The sequence below is a fragment of the Neofelis nebulosa genome, chromosome 1 (genome assembly GCF_028018385.1).
Source record: "Neofelis nebulosa isolate mNeoNeb1 chromosome 1, mNeoNeb1.pri, whole genome shotgun sequence".
In the NCBI taxonomy this organism is placed as follows: Eukaryota; Metazoa; Chordata; class Mammalia; order Carnivora; family Felidae; genus Neofelis; species Neofelis nebulosa.
In genome coordinates, this window is record NC_080782.1 from 239,111,884 (window position 1) to 239,133,874 (window position 21,991).

Here is a 21,991-nt window from a genome sequence, read left to right on the forward strand (position 1 = left end):
TTCAGCCTCCGTGCCCGCCGGCAATTTTCACTAATTGTTTACAGTGCTCTAATTTTTACACTCTCTTTAAAGGATCTTTGTGTGTGCTGATTGCAGAAGGTAATATTTCGGGCATCAGTAACCATGGTAATGAATCATTCTCCTCTCAGAATTGGTGCCAGCTGCACTGGCGTCTGGATGGTAGCACCCCGGTGTTTTGCTAATGAGCGACTTTTCATTTGCTGTAGGAGGACGGTCCCACTTCTTCGCATGTTTTGCTTGTGTTTTGTTAAAGGCTCTTCCTTGAGAACAACGTTAGAAAAAGTAAATCCCATTTGGTAAAACCTGGATCTCAAAAGGAAGACATTCCCAGTCCCAGAAAGCAAGAGCGTGCAGAATGAAAGCCTTTGAAGGTTCTATGGGGAGGCCATTCCCGCTCCAGGCTGCGGTGCCACTCCCCCGCCCCCTCCCCCATCCGCAAGCATCGATCTGTCCCTTTTGGGCATGCACAGAGAGCTTTCCATCAGCATTCTCCTTTGACTACTGGAGAAAGGAGTTTAAATATTTCAAAGATTTATGTTATGAATAATTTAAGAGAAATAAAGAAAACTCCTAAACTCTCTTTGAATTGTGTAATGGGAGCTTTGAAAGATGTTAGCATTTTGCCTTATCAGATTAAACTGGTTTTTTGTGTTTTTTTTTTTTTTTTGTGCAAGAAGATTGAAGTGGAAATGTAAGCTATTGTCACCGTTTATTTCACTGACTAATGATTCTAGAAGAGACAGCTTCTTAACCTTGCAAGAGATAAGAGCCTGCAGTAATGGGCCCTCTTTCCATCTACTATATGTGCTGTTTAAACGAGCAGTTCACAGGACACCCTCACCAGCTTTTAAAACATTTGAATCCCAGGCCTCTGCTAATTCTAGCCTGGACTGCATTTTGACAAGAGCTAAGGAAAACTGATATCCAGAAAACCTGCTGAGTTTTCTTCCTTCCTGGTCATTTAGCTATGGACACCCGATCATACGATTCTGGTGCGGATACTGCCTTTTATGCTGAACCTTCACCAGCAGTGTTAGGTCGGTGACAGGCAAGTGCGGGGTCCTGTCCACGCTTTCATACGTGCTTTCCGTGTGTTAGCTTATTTTATTCTCATGGTGATTCTATGATGTAGACATTATTACTTCCATTTTACAGATGAAGAGGGAGGCACAAAGAGGCTGTGTAACGGGTCCAAAGCTCCCCGGATGGTAAATGGCAGGGCCAGGATTCACCTCCAGGAAGTCTGCGTGTAGAGCTCTTGATATTTATATATCCGTAAGTCCTTATATCCATCGAAACACTCTAACATGCAAGGAAGCACACAGGAAATCTCATTTTTAGTTTTAGTTTTTATTTTTTAAAGTTTATTTGGAGAGAAAGAGAGAGTGTGTGACAGTGGGGAAGGGGCAGAGAGAGAGGGAGAGAGAGATGGAATCCCAAGCAGGCTCCGAGTTGTCAGTACAGAGCCCGATATGGGGCTTGAACTCACAAACCGTGAGATCACGACCTGAGTTGAAGTTGGATGCTTTTTTTTTAAAATTTTTTTAACATGTATTCATTTTTGAGAGACAGAGTGCAAGTGGGGGAGGGGCAGACAGAGAGGGAGACACAGAATCCGAAGCCGGCTCCAGGCTCTGAGCTGCCAGCACAGAGCCTGACACGGGGCTCGAACCCATGGACTGTGAGATCATGACCTGAGCTGAAGTCAGATGAAGTCAGATGCTTAACCAACTGAGTCACCCAGGTGCCCCAAGAGGGCTCAGTTTTAAATCTCAGCTCTGCCACTGGCCACTTGTCCCATATAAGTTTCTTTCTCTTGCTGCGTCTCAGGTTCCCCATGAAATGGAAATAGTAGCTCCTGGTTCACAGGGTTCTGAGACGATCACATGAGATTAAGCATCTGTCCGAAAGCTTTTTAGATACTCTGGAGGTGCTGTGCAAGTGAGCGTATGAAGATGAAGATTTGGGGCGCCTGGGGGGCTCAGTCGGTTAAGCATCCGACTTCAGCTCAGGTCTTGATCTCACGGTTCGTGGGTTCAAGCCCCATGTTGGGCTCTGTGCCGACAGCTGGGAGCCTGGAGCCTGCTTCGGATTCTGTGTCTCCTCCTCTCTCTGCCCCTCCCCCACTTGCGCTCTGTTTCTCTCTCTCAAAAATGAATAAACATTAAAAAAAAATTTTTTTTAAAGGATACAACTAAGTGGCATAAATGGTACCAAATACACAGTTCAAAGAAATGCTTAAGAGAGAGAGGGAAGCGCAAAAGGCAGAGAGAGAGGGAGAATCTGAGACCAAGAGAAATGATAGCATTTCAAGTTTAAGGCCCAATTAAAGTCTAAGTGTCCAAATACAGGAGGTTCGGTTTTCTTCCTTCCAGAAATGATACCCTGACTCTGACTTCTTCCCTTTGGATGTTTTCCCAGTAGAAAAAGCAAGGTGCAGGCACATTTAATATCCTTACAGAATTCCCTCCAGCGGACCGAAATAATCACTTGTGTTAACGTGGGGATTTGTTTTTTGAACTTAGGCAACAACTCAGCGAACTGAGTCACCAGTCTTGTTAAATCTTGTCTTATTGCAACTGTATTCCAGAACCCAACTGACAGGTGGGAAATACGGAGGCTTTGGTCCGGCCAACGGCGAGTCACAGTGCAATCAGCTTCCCTGGTACCGCAGACAGAGCACGACCATATTCCCTTAAAACGTCGACTGTGGTATTGCACCCACGTGTCATGAGTACTCATGCTTCTGAGAAGCACAGGACAGGTAAGGACACGTTCGCTGGCACACTGGTGAGGGTGGGGAACAGAACAGCCCTCCTGGCAGTGAAGCGTTTTCTCGCGCATTCATCCCACTTCTAAACCTGCGAACCTCTTGGAAGGGATCCACCAACGCACGTTCGAAGGGACAGATGGTGAATGAAGGGGAGCATGTTACGGGAGAAAATGAATTCACTTATTAAGAAATCAGCTCCTTGATAGAACATGGCACGTTTCCACAGACGACCGCATGGGCTTTGACTCAAAGACGACAGGGCTTTCCCAACAGCTTGCTCCTAAGTAAGGATTTGTGTTTGAATCACCCTGATTTACAGTCATTTCGCAAAAGCCTCCCCTGCAAAGTCTGGGATTCCCCGCGTTGATTCCTCTGCTCTCCCCTCCTCGGCCATTCCTCTGGCGCCCTGCTCTCCTCTCCTCTCCTCTCCATTTGGCTCCTGCCCAAGGTGCCCAGGCCGAGAAGCATCGACGACAGCTCCTCCATCCCGATGCGTGGCACTAGGCTCAAGGAACAACCCAGATGCCTGATGGAGACACACATTCTCACGGCGCTCACATTTGGAGGCGGGGACAAAGGGGAGACTGAGTGTGTACCAATGAAGCAGGCCAGGGAGCCGTGGGTACCGCGGCCATCTGGAGCGAGCAGTGTGAATATGCAGATTTTTGTATGAAAATGTCTGAGTTTTAAAACACTTATGGTGAAGCAAAACACACTGAATTCAGCCTGGAGCCTGCCAATTTGTACATGACAGTGACAGGTGGGAGGGCACGAAGCCGGAGGATGAAATGGCCCAGGACACACCAGCGTCTTCCCCTTATTCCGCCTTGGAACAGCAGAGTTACGATGTGATCCTTTTTTCTTTTCTTTTCTTTTCTTTTCTTTTCTTTTCTTTTCTTTTCTTTTCTTTTCTTTTCTTTTCTTTTCTTTCTTTTTTTTTTTTACATTTTATTTATTTTTGAGAGAGACAGAGACAGAGCACAAGTGGGGGAGGGGCAGAGAGAGAGGGAGACACAGAAGCTGAAGCAGGCTCCAGGCTCCGGGCTCCGAGCTGTCAGCACAGAACCTGACGCGGGGCTTGAACCCACGAACCGTGAGATCATAACCTGAGCCGAAGTAGGACGCTCAGCCGACTGAGCCACCCAGGCAACCCCCCTCCCCCCCACAAAAAAAAACCATTAATGAATGTTAGCAAAGCTTATCTCTAGGTAGTGAGCTTTAAAAATTTATTTTTATTTTTTTACATGTATTTATTTTTGAGAGACAGAGTGTGAATGGGGGAGGAGCAGAGAGAGAGAGAGGGAGACACAAAATCCAAAGCAGGCTTCAGGCTCCAAGCTGTCAGTACAGAGCCCGACCTGAGGCTCGAACTCACAAACCCTCGGATCGTGATCTGAACCGAAGTTGGACACTTAACTGACTTAGCCACCCAGGCGCCTCCTTTTTTTCTTTTTCAAAAAGTTTATGTATTTATTTAGAGAGAGAGAGTACATGCATGCAGGGGAGGGGCAGAGAGAAAGGGAGAGTCCCAAGCAGGCTCTGCACCGTCAGCACAGAGCCCGAGGCTGAGCTGGATCTCACAAGGGTGAGATCATGACCTGAGTCATATCGAGGGTTGGTCCTAAACCGACTGAGCCACCCAGGCACCCCAGGATGGTTATCTTAAACAAACAGACAAAACCCTCCAAGGGAAACAGTAAGAACAAAGCTGATAGAAGCAGCTTAAGATCCTACGAGGCATAAGAGCAAGGCCATAAAAAGCTACAGAGGCAGGGGTGGCACCGCCTGGGTTTACAGCCTGGTTCTGGGGCTCCCGGGGGGCTCAGTGGTTAAGCCTCCCACTCCCGATTTCGGCCCAGGTCATGATCTTGCAGTTGGTGAGTTCAACCCCGCCTCGGGCTCCGTGAAGGCAGTGCAGAGCCTGCTTGGGATTCTCTCTCTCTCTCTCTCTCTCTCTCTCTCTCTCTCTCTCTCTCTCCCCCTCCTGTCTCTCTGCTCTCCCCTGCTTGTGCATACATTCAAGCACAAACTCTCTCTCCCTCTCCCTCCCTCTCCCTCTCTCTCTCTCTCTCTCTCTTTCTCAAAGTAAAGAAATAAACTTAAAAAAATAATAAAGCCTATTTCTGGGGCTTGCTAGATGTATGGGCTTGGGAGAGGCACTTCCTCTCAACGCGTCCGTTTTCTCACCTGTGCAATGGGAGAATATTAGTCACCACTCTGGGTTGTCAGGATGAAGTTAGTTGCTGCACGTAAACTGCTTGGAAGTGTGTCTGGTACTATATAAGTGTTAGCTATTATTATAGTTTAGGCAGATGATTTCAGACTGTCAGGGTCTCAGAAAATGCAGTGAAGAGGTTTCCTAGACAAGAGATGGCTTCACCCTCCAGACTGTCCTTGTCTCTACCCTCTATCTTCTTTCCAGCTGTGTCCTAGATTATAGCTTCTTTCCAGACCTAGACTTTCCAAATCTATCTTGGGCTCTATCTTTGCGGATCTAGACCAGCACTGCGGAAGCTGTTACGAGCACGTGAATCACCTGGAGATGTTGCTACAAAAGTACATTCTGGGGCGCCTGGGTGGCTCAGTGGGTTAAGCTTCCGACTTCTGCTCGGGTCAGGATCTCGCAATTTGTGGGTTCGAGCCCCGCATTGGGCTCTGTGCTGACAGCTCGGGCCCTGGAGCCTGCTTCGGACTCTGTGTCTCCCTCTCTCTCTGCCCCTCCTCAATTCGTGCTCTGTCTCTCTCTCTCTCTCTCTTTCTCTCAAAAATAAATAAACATTTAAAAAATGCATATTCTTATTCTGTACATCTAGAATAGGACCTGAGATTCTGCACGTCCTTTTTTTTTTTAGTTTATTTATTTTTGAGAGAGAGAGAGAGAGAGAGAGAGGAGCAGAGAGAGAAAGAGAATCCCAAGCAGGCTCTGCACTATCAGCACAGAGCCCAACTCAGGGCTCCATCCCATGACCGTGAGATCATGACCTGAGCTGAAATCAAGAGTTGGACGCTTCACCGACTGAGCCACCCAGGCGCCCCAGGCATCACTTTGAGAAGTGACGGAGCTAAATGATATGTTGCTTCAACATCGTCTTCCAAACCAACTTTATATCAAATCTTGCTTTTTAAACTCGAAGTCTCCTTTAGCCCTGAGGTCTAGCCCATATGAAGATACCCTGCCTTCCCACGTCACAGCTGTCTTGCATGGCAGCTGTGGAAGACAGACCCTGCACCCATAGAATCTTCCAGCTTTTGTTATTAGTTCCATCTGCCTCTTCGTGTTTTCTGTGACTCAGGAACGAACCTCCTCCCGTGGGAGTGTTCTAGTAGGTGTCGAGTATGAATAGAGTTTTCAAAATCATCCCCGAGTCTCACGACACTGGGAGGAGAATCATTTTTTCCCCCCGGATTAAACACAACAAAACAGAACCTGGTGTTACAGGGTATTCTATGTGCCTGTGGATCCGTCTGCCTTTCTTTCGAGACGATGATCTCATGAAGGCGAGGACGTCTTGTTCGCTGGAGCTCCTACCACCCTCGCTCTGTTAGGTCCCCCGTGCAGAGTCAATCCTCGACAAACATGTGAGGAGGATGTGAGTGCCTTTCCACCTTGCATGAGCAATTTGGCCACCTCCCACACCACACTTCTGTTCCAAGACGCCCGAGCCACAGATATCTTATGTATTTATGAGGATGTCACAATTCTTTTGGCTCAAACGTCCCCCAAACGCAGGAAAATGGAACTGCCAGGTTTCTCTGTTAAGTTGGCTTGAATACATCCCAGCCACAAAGTAACAGAAAAGGGTGTTATTAACAGAAAAAGGACTCTGTGAATATATATTTTTAAAATGGGAAAATGACAATAACTTAAAGCGTGGTAATATTACACAGTCTCCAAGGCTCAGATGTAATTAGCCCCCGGTGGCATTTACTTTTGCACTAGGATCGAGGCCACTCTCGGGGGACTTTTATGGTGGCCTCTATCCCCACCCTGACCCCACACAGCTCGGGGATTAGATATCACATCAGTGGCTCTCTCCTGTCAGTTCCGTTCATTTATTCACCGATTTGTCCATTCGGCAAACATTTATTTCAGTCTGTTAGCTGGCTGACACATGGGAGGAGGCAATATAGTAGATTCACGGCAGAACAAGAGGAAGAGATGAGAATTCTATTAAACACGGACAATGTGTGTGTCTTCCGTTGAGGAGTTTGGGAAGCGCAGAATTGAGGTCCGGTATGTTCTGCCTGCCAGCCCGTTCCTCTGGGGACCGGCAAAGACTGAAGGTGTGACCCCATGCCCCGTGTTGAGAGGCTGGCACTGGACCGTGTCAACTCAACCCAGGGCCAGAGACAGTTCAAGGGCAGTGAGTGCAGAGGCCCTGGGGGCCAGGAGCAAAAGCACCACCGACCGAGGTAGGACAAGTCCTCTGGCCCGGGAGAAGTCCCAGTGGGGACTCCGTATGGCTGGGGTGGCCCGAATCCATTGCAAACCTCTCTACTGCCCGCTCCGTCTCTGAGTGACGGGTTTCTCCAGGAGGCCGACAGAGCGGGAGCTCAAAAAGAATCTGCTGAAGAGAAACGCAAGTGAATCGAGATGTGGCTGACAAATAGCACATGAGACCCAACATGCAAAGGCAGCGTCTGACTTTGGGGAAAATAGAGGGAGAAAAACACATCAAGAAGGTAACGGACATTAGAATACAGAGTGCGACTTAGAAATCACAAAAGACTCTGTGGCCACATACTCTGTACGCCTAGGGAAGAATCTAGACCATGTTAGTGGGGGCCACAAAAGGTTTTCTGGGGAATAACAGAGGCTTTATTCACAGAATGGTGCTGCAGTTGTGCAGGACTTTAAATTGACTACATGGGCTTACGTCAGTGGTGTCTCTTCATCCCCACTGAGGCCCTGGCAGGGACACAGGAAGGCGTCACCCTGAGCTACCCCACGCGAGGCCAAATGCAGCTTCTGCAACGCTGGTCCACGGGTCACCCGCGTCAGACTCACACGGGGAGCACTTGGTTAAAAGTTGGGTCCCTGATCTTTGTCAGAATCCCTGTGGTAGAACTCAGCACTTGGCATTTTTAACAAATTCTCCAGGTGACAAGTGCCCTCAAGTTTGAGAAGCAGTGGCTCCAGAGGTTAAGGGACTTCACACATACACACGCACACACATGGACACACGCAGCCAGCGTCAGAACCCAGCTCCTCTGGTCCAGCGTTTTTCCCTCTCAGCCCCTCTGTCTCCCACTAAGTCCCGGGGCCCATCGTCACCCATCCCATGCTGGCGTTTCTGGGATGCTCACCACCACTCAAATCCTGTCTTTCTCTTTAGGGAGCAGGATGCAGACGATTTGGGGGAAGGCATATGAGTACAAGCTGCGTATCTCTTAAAAGCAACCCACTGTTCGTTCAGAACAGCCCTGCAGTCTTGGTCATTTGGTGTCTTAGAACCTGACCCTCCGTGCCTCTTTTACCCCAAAGCAAAAGGGGCTGGTGGAACACAGAAGGGAAGCTGTGTGCCGGTAGGTGAAACTCTTGTCTCATTTAGCAAACCTGCACATTCCATGTTCTCAGTCTCCACGTGCAGGAGGGTACCTTCGTCCAAGCTTCGACAGCCCTTGTGTCCTGATGGGGGGTGTGGGAAGGCGCAGCCCAGTCCTCTCCTCCTCCCCTCGACGCCCCGGCTCCTTGGTGGGAGAACACATTCCACACGGTTCCTTGTGCCGCAAGTTTACCAGCGTCCGCCCGGGGCATGGACCCGGTGGGCCAGCTGCCCCATTGGGGGTCAGGTGTAAGGAAGCCCACTCTCCCACAGACAGAAGCCACATTCTCCAGGAGTGGCTTTGTCTATAATAAAGGTAGTGTTCTGATGTGCCATCAGCCTGATTCTCTCTGTCTGAATTGAATTACCTGTATTTAATTGAATTTCTGATCCGTTCCACTGAAAATTTTGCAGAGCTAAGAGGAAACACCAGTTTGCCTCCCTGGGCTATTTGCAAGAACCCTAAACGTGTATCTGCTTTAATGGAGATAGTTAAACAAGGAATTTAGCTGGGCAAGACTTGTGCCCCTACACTGTGAGCTGTTACCAAGGCAGCAGAATTGTGGCAGCACCGAGCCCCCTTCCTGTGTGCAGAACACACACCGCAGCAACCCTTGTAAAAATGTATATATAACTTATATGTATACAAGTGCGAGGATTCAGGCCAAGATGACAACCACAGTTTGGACCACTGTCGTAGAGTGTGGCGTGTGTGGTGGTCTGAGAACGGTCTTCGTGGCCGGTCCTCCCTCTTCCCTTTCTGTCTGTGCCTTCTTTTACTGGGAATCAAACTAAAAAGTGACGTGGTCTCCCAATTTTGCCGCCACGCTCAGGACGTTTGAGTACTAATAAGATCGTAATACGTGAAGAATGGCGAATGGCTGAGTCAGTCATGCCCTCATGGTCGAGGCAAGTGCTCTATTCTAATTTCCGAGCCCCGGATATCCTCATACTGCTCTGGGCTTCTGTCACTCTTGGCCTGAGGCCCCCCTGAGACGGAAGAGGCTTCAGAAATAGGCTGGGTGTGAGTGACCTGATTCTCAAAGGCCGCCGGCCCCCTCTTGAGTCTGGAAACTTCTAGAGGCTCCTGGATGTCCAAATGCCCGGGAAAGTCATCGATTTAGACACACGACTGAGTTTATACGTGTGCATGTGGCAGATATAATGTGGGAGGGGCATATACTCTAGTTGGAGGATTACACTAGTACGTAAAGTATTAGTAATAATAGAGGGGGACAGAGCCTGATCAGCAAGCACTGAGAGTCAGAGGAAAATTAGGACAACAAATATTTGAGGGGATTGGGGATTTGGGGGGAAAGATCCCATCAAGCTGGAGGGGTCAGAGAAAGATTTTAAGAACGGGCCTTGCAGAGTGGATAAAATGAAGATCTGCATGTAGGGAAAGGAAGGCTGTGCTACCCAGGGGAACGAAGACCCCTGCCATCCGCCTCCCTGTTGTCAACACCGGCCTGGTAGGTGTCTTCCAACCTTTCCAACGTGTTGGGCACCAGCTCCGTGCAGAGTACTTTGGTTTTAGGTCGTGAATGGCTACAATCCGCTGCTGTGATAAACTGGGCCGGGTGGGATGGAACCTCTCCCCTCGGAGCGTCCAGGGAGGCCTTGCCATGTGGCTGGATGCTGTGTGTGTCTCTGTCTATGTGTGTGTCTGTTTGGGGGGGGGGGGGGGTGTGAGTCTGTGCCTGCACCCTGCAGCCCGCCCTCCCGTGCTTTGAGGAGCTGGCCCTGGGGCCCTGCGGTCCCCCTCTAAGGCTGCACAGCTCTCCCGCCCTGTGTTATTATCTGTTGGGTTGAGAGTTCCATGGCCCCTTTTTCCTTGATTCTCTTCCTCAACCTGGGGACTGTCATCCCCTTACTGACCTCTCTCTTCTCATTTGTTACCTGGGAAAGTGTCCTTTTCTCTCCTTACTTTATATGCTCCTTCTGAGCGGTCTGACCTACTTCAAACAGTTACGACTGTCACCGTATACCCGGGCAACTCCAAAATCAATACCTCAAGCTTTATTTTTATTCTAAATTGAGCTGCAGTCACATTCCCGTATTTCCTCTTCCTGAGGGACATCGTTAGGTGTTTCAAATCGAACATGTTAAAAATGGAGCTCATTTCCTTCTTCCTAAAAACACCCCTCATCTCCTTCGCTCTTCACCTTCCTTATTCAACTTGTTCCGAGCTGTGTCAGGTGTATCTCAGATTTGTTCCCCAAACTGACCCGACTTCTTATCCTGTGTCATTACCAGACCACCTCTCAGCAGGTCAGAAGCCGTGAACTCAATTGGCTGCCTCCAGAATCTCTCCTCTTGGGTTCATTTGAACATTGATTTTCCTAAAAATAAATTCTGGCTTCTCACTGAAAACTTAGACCCTTCCATATCGCCTTCCTCCTGTCCCCATCCCATATCTTATGCTCTTTTATATCTAACTTCTGATGAGCTCCTATTCATCCTTCAACACCTGTGGGATTTTGTTTTAATTTTTAAATGTGTATTTATTTTTGAGAGAGACACAGAGCACAAGTGGGGGAGGGATAGAGAGAGAGGGAGACACAGGATCCGAAGCAGGATCCCAATGCGGGGCTCAAACTCCCGAACTGCAAGATCACGACCTGAGCCGAAGTCGGACGCTCAACCGACTGAGCCACCCGGGCACCCCGACACCTGTGTTTTGATCAGAGTCCCTTCCATGAAGACGAAACAGGCATCGCTTGAACTTCAGGAAGGCAGAGAGCTCGGCAGCCCCCCATCACGGTGTGGAACCATCCAGGTAAGGCTCTCTGGCCCTGCTGCTCTCGCTGCCCCTTCGTTTTCTTGCCCGCCCTCTCCCAACCGTCACCTCCATGTCTTCAGCTCATGGAATGGAGAAGAGGAGACCTAGGACCCAGGGAGCACACATCCCCTTCCCCCTCCTGCTCGTCTTCTTGATATTCTCTGAGCGATCTTCCCCGAGATGATATTCTTGGTTTGCACCAGATGTTGTGACGACGATGCCTTCAGACGGCCGGGACCTCCGGGGGCCTCCCTCTCGCCAGCCCCCTTCCAATCACGTCCTCCGAGTGTTAGCTTGATGGTGACGATGCCCATTTCAAGGGACTGTCTCCTTCATCTGCCAGGAATGCTGGGACCAAGGCTTGGAGAGACATAGGGCATCGCGGAGTGGAGTGCCGTCGTCAGAGGACTCTGGTCCCCAACAGGTGCCCTGGAAGGACTTGGTGAGTGGAGCAGGCTCTTGCCTTCGGGCTCAGAACAAGAGTGTGGGCTGGCCAAGCTTCCTCAGTCTCCTCGCTGCACTGAGAGGCGGTCTGTATTGGCTTCCAGCTGATGGTGGACAAGTTTATCAATCTCTGTATTCCCAAGGCCCGTGTTCAATGAATGAGTGTTCACGGAATGAAAGTCTGGGTGAATTTATTAGAAGAGCTTCAGGGGTTTTCCTTGGTTTTAGTTTTTGAATAATGTAAGAAAGGGGCAGATTCTCTGAGCAACCCATTGCCCAAGGGGTGTTACCGGCGCAGGTGCAGGAGCCATGGCACCCTGAGTTCCAGCCCCCATACATGGTGTTCCTCTGTCTTCTCTGACCCTTCGACCAGGGGAAGGGATCCAGCAGGCTTGCGGTCTTCAGCAGTGTTAAATAACTAACAAAAACCCAACTGAGGACGTTTTAAAGATCTAATTGTCTTTATTAATGAATTCGAGAATCAGGCAGCATCCCACCTGGCAAGGAGAGGGGAACTCAGGAATTGTAAAATCTGGAGGGTTTTTAGAAGGAGGGTGTGGCAAGAAAGTGATTAGCAAAAGAAAGGGATTGTTCCAGGCCAAGCCCCTTTCCCTTAGGGGGAAAGGTGGGGGTTTTACCAAGTCGTTCACCTCACCTTCCTTCAGGGGATGGGGAAGGCCCCAGAACCAGGCTCACCAGCCTCGACTAAACAATTCCTGACGGCGGGGTTAAAAGCGCATCTCTGCGGGAGGTTAAAACTGCAATCAGCTGAGCTGGTAAGCCCTAGTCTGGGATCTTGGTCTCAGTAACACCCATTTTCGAAAAAGAAAAGCCTGTGGATTTCTTTTTAACAGGAGCATGCCACGATCAGGGCAAACTTCCGCATCTCAGAGAGGAGACGTCAGTGTTAGATGTGGACCAAAGGACAAAGCTAATGTTACTGATGTGGGAACAGAGGCAAAAAGAAATATAGATAGAATTAAATTTCCTTATAACCCACAGCCCACTGACAAAGACTCGAGGCGGGCAGAGTGTGACCTTCCTCCGGGAACTCCCAACTGTCTTAAAGTCAATGCTTTGCTGGAGGGAAAAACAACCTTAGCCTGACAATAGCTAGGCCTCCAGGATCCTGTGAGTCTTTAGCATATGAAAGTCCATTTGGAAACTTTGCGTCTTTACTTCCCCCAGTTCCCAAGTATATAATCAGTCACCCCTCACAATCCCAGTGCAGCACTTTCTGCCCAAGGGTCCTGTCCCCATGCTTTAATAAAACTACCTTTTTGCACGGAAGACATCTCAAGAGTAGGCTGCGAACCCTAACATTTCCACATCATTACCACTTCTACCTGGAAGGCAGGAATTGAGTGACCCTTTTGAGCCTCTGCTCTCTCCCCTGTAAAGCAGAACCACAACTCCTTGAGAATTACAGAATGCGGGAGCCAGGGGGGAGACCTGGATCCAGTCCCCAGGGACCATTGCTGTAACTTCTGCCCAGTAACAGTTGTGGTGTACTGTATTTATGTCTGTCTCTCCCACCATAACCAACTCTTCTCTGTCTTTGAAACCTCAGTGCCTTATACCCAGGAAGGCCTCAGGTAAATGTCTGTTGAGTAAATAATGAATACAAGAAGAAAGAGAAAGGAATCGGTGAAGTACAATACAGCCTTCCACAGGAACTGTGAGGTACTTTGTTGCGTTTTGCTGATGGGTTTTTCAAATCCTACGCATGCGTTGAATTATTGGTGCCAAAACTCCAAGTATTTAGAAATTATTTGTGAAAGGTGGAAATTGTGAAAAGTGAGAGGATTCATTTTCAAATACCAAATAAAAGCTGTGCTGTCTAGTTAACAAAAGGTTTACAACCTATTTACAATAGATTTACAACCTATTACAACCTTACAACCTATGCATCAACCAGAGTCGCAAACGCTTAGACACTTCACTTCCTGGTTCTAATCCCTGCCCCTTCATTTCGAGGGCTTAGTTTTCCCGGGCTTTGCAATGAGCATGCGCCAAAGAACTGAAGTGTCTGCCACACCTCAAGGAATGTACATTTGTTCCAGTCAGCCTACTTTTTGCCTTACATGGGCACAGGTGACTTCCGGGTAAGGCTGTAACCCCTGTAGTGCTCAGCCAATGAGGAACCAGGGGAGGGATTTACCTGTGTAGTGCTCAGCCAATGAGGAATCAGGGGAGGGATTTGCCTCTGTAGTGCTCAGCCAATGAGGCTGAGCATACTAGGGGGAGGGACTTGCATACTAGGAGATAAATTGTCTGCTGCAAGTGCCCGGAGCAGGCCTGTTCATCAGACACCCGGTCTTGCAAGAATGTTGATTAAAGCCTTGCTTCAAGCCTTGCTTCACTGTGCTCTGAGTCTCGGTGTCCCTCCTTTGATTGGGGCAGTGGGCTTATTTCTCACAAAATCAAGCCTGTGGATTTTATTTCTTGACCTAGAGAAGGAGGTGCCTTCAGAAGGTCCTGGGGGTGGATGAATGTCTCCATTGCACAGGGAGGGGGGGGGTGGTTCTGACAGGAGAACCTGCCCCAAATAGGGGAACGCATGGGAAATAGAGGGAGAGGATGATTGAGGCCTGAGCCCATCTGGAGCAAGCTCTCGGGTGTCAGAGTTTGGCCCAGGAAACAGAGAACCCTTCCTGGGAACCGGAACTGCTGCTGGGGAAGCATGTGCCCAAGCTGTTGGCAACACCTGGTCTAGAAGTTGCGGCTCATCATGGCACAGACCCACCCGCAGGCCAGTTGCTGCTCTTGAGCCAGGCTCACCCCCACTGCAGTGCTGGGGACCCTGAACTGTGGGAGTCAGTGCAGACACCCCCTTCCCTGGGTCTGGGATTCACTTGGAGGACTGCCTTTTAAATTTCCTTTTTTTTTTTTTTAGTGCATTTATTTATTTATTTTGAGAGAGATGGAGCAGGGAGGGGCAGAGAGAGGAAGAGAGAGAGTCCCAAGCAGGCCCTGTGCTACCAGGGCAGAGCCTGATTAGGGGCTTGAGCTCACAAACAGTGAGATTATAACCTGGGCCGAAACCAAGAATTGGATGCTCAACCAACTGAGGCACCCCTGCTTTGTATTCTTCTTAAAAGTGCTTTTTCAAACTCTGCCTGGAGAATTTGCCCAGGAAACAGGATGCACAGATTTGAAAAAAAAAAATGCTAACTCAGAAGTGAGGATAAGCCACTGTGGAATTTACCACATCACCTTTGGCTAATAAATAAAAATAAGATTCTTACCGAGTGAAATAAGAGGCCACAGGAGCACCTAGAACATCATGACCTTGCAGAAAGACAAAGCTTTCTGCAGACGTTCTGGCACAGCGTTTCCTTCTTTGACATCTCCATAAAACACAAGATTATCTGCAAAGCTGGTCTGAGGGGAATCAGTGTTTCCATTATTAACAGCTCAAACACCGATGTCAAATAGGAGCTTGGGAGTTCCTAATTGCTAAACCACATCACATAAGAAGGTAACAATTAAAAGAAAAATCCCAGCATGGTAAAACGTAAAGGAACATTAGCAAGAAATCAGGTCCAACCCCTGTATTTTCAGATGAAGAAGCAGAGGCATGGAAAGTTCCCGTAGCCTTGATTGGCAGAATGGGGATTAGAATCCCCAAATAATCCCTAATTTGGGCCTCTTTCTGCTATAGTAATGCATCCCTGAATAACTTGGATAACAAAATATCTATTTTGTGATTTCTAAATATATATCTAGACATTCCCATTATCCTGTGGCCTTCTTAGTTTGGCATACAAGTTGCACCTAATAAATGTTGCTGAAATGAGATCATCAGCATTTATAGGAACAGAGTCTTTCCTGAAAGGGATTAACCCAGACCTAAAACTTGTTTTGGGTTTGGGGGAGTTCCTCTGGCACATTTAATCAAGAATGGAAAACTTGCCTGAGAAGTAATTGAGACCAAGAAGCGTCATCAGGTGGTTTAAGGACAAATGCCCACTGGGGTGCAGGGGGCCATGCACAGCCTTGCTTTGGAGATGGCAGGAAGTGGGGTGGGCTTCGTGCAGCCACACTGATCACAGAGAACGAGTAGCTCCCAGAAATCCTCTCCACAGTGCATGGGGAGGTGGAGGCAAAGCGGGGCCACGCGGGCTGACAGCTCCTCTATGACAGAGAACGCAGGCGACGATGGAGACGACGGGTTTTGCTGATGGAGCTGGCGCTAGAATGCAGGCCCGGTGTCACATTCCCCATGCTGAGCTGGCTCAGACGTTCGGCTCGCTCCGATTGCACTGGATTGAAATCCAGACACTGCAAAGCCTGAGCCAGTAACAAGGGCACGAAGGTCAGCCTGCGGCGATGGGGAAGAGCGGAGCAGGAGCAGAGAGCTGCGGACTCTTCAGGAAAATGAGAGAAACGGTGTCATGTGTGAATGGAGGTGCTGGGTTTTCCAGAAGGCAGCTGGGGCTGTCAGTTGGGGCATCGGCAAGACAAAGGGCACGGAAATGAACTTCATCCGCCAAAGTCCTGATTTGGCAATACAAGCACAGCAAAAGGCTATTTTGATTTCAGCTAGTGTGCACCTCGTGTCTCGTGTGGTTGAGTTCTTTGTCCATTTGATGGAGTTTGGGAGCAGTGGGGGTCCAGAGCCGACAGCCAAGAAAGAATGCTTGAGACGTTTTTGGTGCAATAAGGCGATTTTATTAAAGCATGGAGGCAGGACCCGTGGGCAGAAAGAGCTGCACGGGGGTTGTGAAGAGTGACTGATTATACACTGTGCAGTTAGGGGAGGTTGAGGCAAAAGGACTTTCATATGCTAAAGGATCCTTGCTATTGTCAGGCTAAGGTTGTTTTCCCACCAGTCAGGCATTACTATTAAGGCGGTAGGGGGTTCCTGGAGAAATGTTAGACTCTTTTTGCCTCAAGTATTTGTCAATGGGCTGTAGGTTATAAAGAAATTTAATTTTACCCTCCATTTCCTTCTTGTCCTTGTTCCCTACAGCACTCCGGAGGAGAGGGTGATGTTGGGGCTCCAGGAAAGTGAGTCTCTAGGTTTCTAGAGATTAGGCTATTGATAAGATTGCCTTTTTCTTGTAGTTTTACTAAGACATTTGTTAACTGATGGAGACCCGTGTCCTGCATGACTGGAATCTCTGTCAGTTAACCATTGATTTTGCCCTTTCGTTTGCCCTTGGGCAGCCGGGAGTGCCTGAGGAATGTCACCTACATCCCACCCGGGTGGGGGTGAGGGGTTGCGAGCTGTGCTTTGCCCTCAGCTTGCTTTACGCTCCCTCATCACATTGATGGTGTGTTCGGTGATCTCGGAGCCTTGAACACCTCAGGACCCGGGACTGAGGCTCCGTGGGGGCCGCCCCAACACAAGGCAGCAAAACCGCATCAGGCTATGGAGGCACTCAGGAGAGCATGCCCCTCCCGAGCTGTGTGAAGCTGTAGTGACCCCCCAGTTAAGGCCAGAACTCCCACTCCCTGCCTTTTCACACCATGCCCCTCTTCTCCCCCTTCATTGCTCGGAAGGAAGGATTTGGCCCAGAGTTTTGCCTCAGGACGGCCTTCCCATGGCTTATTCGATGTGGACCAACGGTGTTTGGAGAAAATGACCTTTTCTCCTTAATTAAATCATGGTGCCTCTTTTATCTCACGCCCCGCCGATTTAATTCCCCTTCCTACAGATTGTTCCCAAATACCATCTCTAGTCTGACCATCCACTCTCGACCCAAGCCCCACCCCTCGCATCTGAAGGTCTGCCAGTCAATGACACTTATGTCTCCCTGTCACTTCACGTCATTCCGTCTCAAAGTGCACATGTCACCTTGTCCCTCACACTAGCCCTGCTGACTTCTCTATTTCCATTACGGGCCCCCTGCCCATCTCCTCATCATCTGGGTTTATGAGAATAGATCATTTTTATTCCATCCTTTCTCTGTTTCGTGTTTGTGCACTGTAAAGCTTTCTTTCCTTTGTCTTTTCGCATCTGTATTTTCCTTTCTAGAAACAAAATCGCCTGGAGAATTCAGGCTCGTGCATTCAGAATTAGTTCACATTTGGCAATTAACAGCGTCAGCCAGTCAATGTTTGCTGGGAGAAAGGACGTGAGAAAGAATCCAGAGTCTGCAAGCCTTCGTGACACGTGAGTCGCTGGAGAGGCGGGAGCAATGTCTGAATCATCCCCAGCGCCCAGTTGAGTAGCTGGCACAGTTAACTGAATGCTGGCTAGAAGGAAGATGCAGACAGACATTTACTTGGTCCAGTCTCCGTTCTGGCTGATCCAGCTTATTAAACTTCCACAAATAATTTGTATTATTAGGTTTCTCCCTTCTTCAAAGATTGCAGTTTCCCGTTAAAAACTTCTTTTGTGTGTCATTCAAGGAGTCCTGCATTTGGCTTCAAGGCAGAGGAGAGAGAGGAGTGTCTGTGTGTGTGTGCGTGCGTGTGTGCATTTGTGTGTTTGTATGTGCGCATTTGGTGTGTTTGTATGTGTTATGTTTATGTGTATTTGCGTGTGTTTCTGTGTCTGTGTGTGTTGGCATGTGCATTTGTGTGTTTGTGTTTGCATTTGTGTGTGTGTTTCTGTAGTTGGGGGATAGAGAAAGGGTGAGACGAGGCTGTATGAGGAGGTGCAGTGAGGATAAAAAATAAACCACCAATCCCACACACGTCTCTCCTTGGAACGCAGGTCACTGAGTTTCTGAACCTTGAGGACGGTGCCTGGATTGACCGACAAGCACTTCCTCTCCTTATTTCCACGGCAAGTCCTTTCTTGAGCAGCCTCCTATGATGGGATGTTAACCCAGTATTTACATTTGGTGGAGGATCCGTGGTTGGTGACAGCTGAGGCTTTACAAGGTGAGCTGGTGACTGCGAGCGGGGCCTCTGAGGACGTCTCCTGCGTTGCCACTGAGTTACGACAGGCCGAACAGGAGGACGCGGTCAGAGCCGGCCCCTGGAGCAGACCACAGTGTGCCCTCCCCAGTGAGCTCCCCTGAAATGGCCTAGAACCTGTACAGAGGGGGGAGGGAAGTACCACCGATGGTGAGCGTGCCCATGACCTTGACCACAGAACCGCATCAGGCAAGCTGACATCCCGAGAGCCTCTCTCCGAACCTTCACCTGGCCCACTCACTGGGGCCAGGCTGGCAGGAAGCATCCGGGAGTCGAGGAAAGGGGACAGTGGTGGCTTCAGAGGCTAGACGCAGAGAGAGAAGCAGAGGCAGGTGGGAGGGCTGAGACAGGATTTCATGGGCTCTGATCCTGTTTCAGAGTAAAACGGCCGAAGGGAAGGAGAAGCCAGGATAGCGTGTTTACATCAGAAGAGGCTCTTTCCATTAGCTGTTGTGCAAGACAGCAGGAATGATGCCTTCCACTCCACGATTGATTCCTCGTGATTTTCCTTTCATATATCAGAAAGCCAGGCTTTCTACGCTGCAAACACACCGGGAGCAACCAAAGTAGCAACACCGGCTTTTTGGAGAAGTGAGGTTAATTATTCAGAGGCCATCTGAGTTTTAAAACCATCTGGTCAACATTGCAGAGACAGGAGTCTCCAGTAGATGGCAGCACTAAGACAGCAGCACCACATAGTCTCAGACTCCAGAACATTCACATCGTGCGTGAGCAGCACTCCTCGTGTTGGAACCTGTGTTATGACTCATTACCAGTGAAAATATTCACTAAATGTGCTATAGTCATAACAGGATGAGTCATTCATTCAATCTTATTCACTCGTAAAATAAGAGAAATAAGAAAGTCCACTTTTCCTGCAACCTCTAATCTGAGGGCTGTGTCTTTGTGTCCCAATTTCCAGAAAATAAACATGGTGAATACTGTTGAAATTCATTGCTTCAACCAGGAACAATATCTTTTGCTTGGAGACTTGCTTTTGCTCTAAGATCTGAAAAACTGAAATTTTGGATTTCTCCTATGTAATACAGACTTTTGGTAAAAGGGACGTGCAGTATTTTGGGTGTCTCAGAAAGTAAACTGGTCTTTTTTCTGGACAACAGAAGATTGAACTTAGTTGCTTTAGTGACAGGTTATGAGTTAAGTATATTCCTAGAAAGGCATATGCTCTTTTTGTTAAAATAAGTAGGCTGAAGTATAAACCTAATTATTATTCCAAAAGAAATGCAGAGCTTCCTAAATAAGTGTCTGTATATGCATGTACTTTGTAAGCGTATATATTTATAGCTTAGCATATTTTTCTTATTTAAGAGTTATATATCTGCCATGAATCTCTGGTATGTAGAAATAGATCACAATTCACATCGTAGGAAAAGTTCTTTAAAGTGTAATTTCATTTTATACTAAGACTGTAGATGGATGTTGCCTCAGAGGTCTGTGCTTGGGCCAAGTGGTATTTTTTTAAGTTTATTTATTTGAGGGGGGAGAGGAGCAGAGAGAGACAGAGAAGGAGGCAGATAGAATCCCAAGCAGACTCCACACCCTCAGCACAGAGACTGCCACAGGGCTTGAACCCACGAACCGTGAGATCATTACCTGAGCCAAAACCAAGAGTCGGACGCTTAACTGACTGAGCCACCCAAGTGCCCCAAGCCAAGTGTTATTCTTAAAAGCAAGCCAGCCTATGGCTAGCTGTTTGTAGCTGGCAAATCCCAGAGCTAACTGTGAAGCACAGGGCACCTTACCTTAGTAGATTGCCCCGAGTGGTGGAAATTGCATTTGGGATAAAAGACAGTTCATCTGAATGTACCTGAAATTCCTTAAAGGGCCATGGTGGAGACAGATAGTTGTTCTCTGAAAATGGAATATGCTGACTCTTGCTGTCCACAGTCCTGTGTGCACTCTGTGATATTTGGTTATCATACATCTAAGAAAAATCATTTTTACAATTGTTTCAACTCTATCGCAGAGGACCTGAATCCCAGTCCCACCAGCGAAACTTCTCGATGCATTCTGTAAGTGGCACACAGGCAGAAGGGACGATAAAGGGTCTAAAAGCTTTAAAAAAAAGTCGCATTCAACCTTTGCCTCCGTTTCTTTGTCTATAAAATAAGGGCTGTGGCTGGTGTGGCTTCTAAGGGCTCTTTCAGCTTTCACATTTCAATATTTCCTCTTCTGGAGGTTCTGGGAGAGGATTGAGGATTTAGCTCCTCCCCTTCCTTCTGTGCAACTCTGCCAGAAGTAAGAGAGAACGTTCTTTTTGTTTCAGCAGATTCAAATAAGCTGGCCAAAAGGATAGTATCGAAGAAACATAGTGGGCCTTCCGTGATTCCCCAAAACCTAAGTCCTTATTTTTAACATACAGCTTTTCGTACTAGCTCCCTAAGTCTCAGATCCTTACAAAGGTAAATATTGTGCTCTCTGTAACTACATTCAGAAAACCAATTCTCTATATCTGTCTGGATTGCCTCCTGGCAGGAAGCAAATGTCAGCTCATTCCTGTGTAATCGATCCGCGGCATCTTAGTTTCGAGGCTTAGCCAAAGCAGTTACTAATAGATTTTAGATGACAGATATGGAATTTTCTTCTCTTGTCCTTCAGTGGGAAAATCAGAAGGACAGAACTGCGATAGTAGGGTTTTGATGTCTTCGTGGTAACGTGGGGGAAGCTGAAAACAATGTTAAGAAAGAAAATATTGGAATATGTATATATCAATGATGTTTCACTTGTCTTCTTAATGAACACAAATTTATTGAATAAGTCTGGCGGGTAAACTAAATTTGTTTGCATTATTGTCAAATTTCATTAAACTTGGGACCAGGTTTAAAAGCACCAGAACAATGCATGGAACACAGTCACTCAACAAATGTTAATACCATTTTTTATAGAGTGTACTTGAAGGGTGATTATTTGTAATCATCTCAGGAATATCTAGATTATTTATGTGACAGCAGCTCACATTAGGAGACTGAAGAGAAATAGATAGTCTTCAATGAACGTTGGCTAGTTTCATACAGTATTTTCTTAGACCTTAGTGTAAGACCTAAGTCTGATGAGGCCTAAGAACCTTGAAGATGAATTATCCTGAAATATCTACAATGAAATATTCAAAACACATGTGGCCCCTGAGGCCTATTTTACCCCCTGTGGTCCTCATTCCTCTAATTTCAAATATAAGGGCTCGAAGATCAATGTCTCCAGGAGGTTTTGGTCTTGAAGTTTTCCTTGTAAACTCTAGAAACATGGGAAACATGGCCTAGGTACCAAGCGTTCGCTAGGGTTTCTCAGGGCACGAACTCTCGAGAAGAAATAAAATTTACTACTACGCAAGACGGATCTGCCGGCCCCAGTAGTTAAGCACACTTGCTAATCGGTGTTATATTTTCACAAGATCTGCACCAAAAGAGCCTTATTTCTTGACTGATAGCTGAAACTTCTCTCGGTGATTACCAAACAGCTGAGTCTCAGTGTTCACGATGTGGTTAAAGAGACAGTGGAGATGTTCTATTCATTCTCAAGGTGCCTCAAGATGCA

At 47.8% G+C, this 21,991-nt stretch overlaps 1 long non-coding RNA gene across 2 annotated transcripts in view; it reads left to right on the forward strand.

The window, feature by feature from the left end:
• Positions 1–21,351, forward strand: part of LOC131488204 (uncharacterized) — a 33,444-nt gene extending 12,093 nt beyond the window's left edge. Inside the window, exons 2-7 of one of the 2 annotated variants that reach the window (XR_009250116.1) lie at positions 1,177–1,296; positions 2,612–2,785; positions 8,131–11,119; positions 11,466–13,249; positions 17,550–17,687; positions 18,234–21,351. This is a non-coding gene — a long non-coding RNA (uncharacterized LOC131488204). The remainder of the gene's footprint in view (positions 1–1,176; positions 1,297–2,611; positions 2,786–8,130; positions 11,120–11,465; positions 13,250–17,549; positions 17,688–18,233) is intronic. The other variant, XR_009250117.1, reaches the window with a different exon arrangement.
• Positions 21,352–21,991: the final 640 nt, after the last annotated feature.